Source organism: Nematolebias whitei, chromosome 6 (genome assembly GCF_014905685.2).
Source record: "Nematolebias whitei isolate Nwh7 chromosome 6, NemWhi1, whole genome shotgun sequence".
Classification (NCBI taxonomy): Eukaryota; Metazoa; Chordata; class Actinopteri; order Cyprinodontiformes; family Rivulidae; genus Nematolebias; species Nematolebias whitei.
Window position 1 is genome coordinate 10477403 of NC_056503.1, and position 2857 is coordinate 10480259.

The following is a 2857-nucleotide window of genomic DNA, read 5'->3' on the forward strand; positions in this document are numbered from 1 at the left end:
CCTGACCTGAAACCTTACACCTGTAGATTTACTGAGGGGTGAGAGTATGGGTCACAGATGATATGGTGTTATTCTTTTATCAGCAAGGGGAATTAGCTCAAATGGTAGAGCGCTCGCTTAGCATGCGAGAGGTAGCGGGATCGATGCCCGCATTCTCCAGAAGACACATTTTATCTTGAGAAACCTGTAGTCTACACCAGAACAGTGACACACCATTGTAGATAACCAGCAACCAGCAATCTACACACATAAACAATCCACTTTCTTTCACATGATATTGTGTATTTAGAAAAAGCTTTTTACTTTCACGCAAACCAGTCAAGGCAATGTCAAATAAAGTATCAACCGGTACATGCTTTGTTTATCTATTTATTTACTTATTTGTTTTTTTTATTTATCAAGAAAGACTTCAACTACACACCATAAGTTCACTACACTCAATATCTGCACCATTCTGTGCTTGATGCCTCATAGCTCTACACTGCAGTAAAACAAGTTTTACATACTATTATTACATACTATTACATACTACATAGTATTACATACTATTATTACATACTATATAGTATTACATTCTACCAGGTTACATACTCTGCCCCACATCTCTGGATCTCTCTACCCCATGACTTACGAAACACCACCACTCTCTCTATTCAAGACTGCTCTACAAACACATTTCTTTAGACTTGCTTATCCTAAACTTTGCTGTATGTATTTTATATTCTTTATGTATTTTATATTTGACTTTATTCCTGTTGATCTTTGCACTGTGCTTGTTTGTTTTTACACAATCTTTCTGATATGTTTCTTACTGTAAAGTGTCCTTGGGTGTCCTGAAAGGCACTTTTTAAATAAAATGATGATGATTATTGTTATAGTGCTGATAGAGTAGGACACGTTCCTTCCAACATCTCCAGAAGGAAACACAAACCTACTTTCTCCACTATAGTGATGATCATCCTGAGTGATACGTTCAGTAGTCTGTTCTGTTATTCTTCTTGCCTCATCACTGTTCTACTTTTTATAGTTTCCTCTGAAGTGTACTGCTCAGTAGTACAGACCCTTTCCAAAAAATTAGAATATCATGAAAAAGTTGTTTAACTTCCATAATTACATTCAAAAGTTAATCTTTAATAGATGATAGATTCAGGGCCCACAACTTAAACAATTTCACATATTTATTTGTTTATTTTTACATAATTTGGGCTTCCAGCTCATGAAACCCACAAAAACAGAATTTCAAAAAATTAGAATACTGTGAAGACATCAGCCCACACTACTTCTCAGTTTTTGCAGAAAAAAAGATAGATATTAGGATCACAACAAAGCAATCAAAATATGGTAATTTCAAAACGATATGTCAATCTTCAATACTTGGTTGTGAATCCTTTTGTCTTAATCTCTGCCTCGATGTGACGTGGCATTGAGACAATCAGCCTGTGGCATTGACTGGGAGTTATGGAAGCCCCGATTTCCTTGATGCTGTCAGATCTTCTTTGTTGTTGGGTCTGGTGCTCCTCATTTTCCTCTTGAGAATACTCCATAGATTCTCAATAGGGTGTAGGTCCAGAGAGTTGGCTGGCCAGTCAAGAACTGTGGCATGGGCATCAAACCAGGTTTTGGTGCTTCTGGTGGCATGTGCAGGGGTCAGGTCCTGCTGGAAGATGAAATCTGCATCTCCATACAGATCCTCAGCAGAAGGAATCATGAAGTCCTCTAAAACATTCTGGTAGACTGTTGCAGTGACCTTGGATTTAAGAAAGCAGAGTTTACCAACATCTGCACCGGACATTGCACCCCAAATCATGACTGACTGTGGATATTTCACACTGGACCTCAACCAGTATGGGTTCTGTTCCTCACTCTTCTTCCTCCAAACCCTTGGACCTTGATTTCTGAATGAAAGGCTCACTTTACTTTCATCGGAAAGAGACGCTCCCTACATTGGCTCAGGTTCAAAAGTGGCTTGACCCGAGGAACCTGACAGTTGTAGCTGTAGGATGTGTCTGAATGTGGTGGTTTTTGAAGCTGTGACTCCCACCCTCTTTGGCTTTTTCTCCTGCCATGTTTTGCCCTTCCACTAGACTTTCCATTGATATGCTTGGACACAGCACTCTGTGAACAGCCAGCCTCCTTAATTATGAACTTTTGTGGCTTACCCATCCTATGGAGGGTATCAATGATGGTTTTCTGGCCAGTTGTTATGTCTGCAGTCTTCCTCATATTGAACCGAACTGAGACAATTGAACCAAACTGAAGCAAATTAATGACATCTGGGGAAACCTGTGCAGGTGCTTTGAGTTTAGTAGATGATTAGTGTCACACTCAGTTTAAAACATTCATGCCCTGAAAAATTTTGGCTGATTTCTCCACAGTAGTCTTAATTTTTTTAAATCTTGTTTTCATGGGTTTCATGAGCTGGAAGCCCAAGTTATGTAAAAATAAACAAATAAATACTTGAAATAGTTTAAATTGTGGGCCCTGAATCTATCATCTATTAAAGATTAACTTTTTGAATGAAATTATGGAAGTTAAACAACTTTTCCATGATATTCTAATTTTTTGGGAAGGGTCCGTATTGAGAGCTACCTGTTGCGATAGAAAGTGATAATTAAATGTTGAGTTTTCTGGTCATCTAGACTTGTGTGTCATTGCTTTTCTGGTGTAGACTGAAGGTTTCTCAATAAAAGTGTCTTCTGGAGAATGCGGGCATCGATCCCGCTACCTCTCGCATGCTAAGCGAGCGCTCTACCATTTGAGCTAATTCCCCTTGCTGATGAAAGGGAAAGCACCATATCATCTGTGACCTGTACTCTCACCCCTCAGTAAATCTACAGGTGTAAGGTTTCAGGTCAGG

The 2857-nt window shown here is 39.1% G+C and overlaps 2 non-coding genes across 2 annotated transcripts; one reads left to right on the plus strand and one right to left on the minus strand.

Annotated features, from left to right (window-relative positions):
- Positions 1-86: 86 nt before the first annotated feature.
- Positions 87-159, plus strand: trnaa-agc. Its single transcript has one exon. It is a non-coding gene; the product is annotated as a tRNA-Ala (tRNA).
- A 2538-nt stretch (positions 160-2697) lies between these two features.
- trnaa-agc lies at positions 2698-2770 on the minus strand. Its single transcript has one exon. It is a non-coding gene; the product is annotated as a tRNA-Ala (tRNA).
- Between the last annotated feature and the right edge of the window lie 87 nt (positions 2771-2857).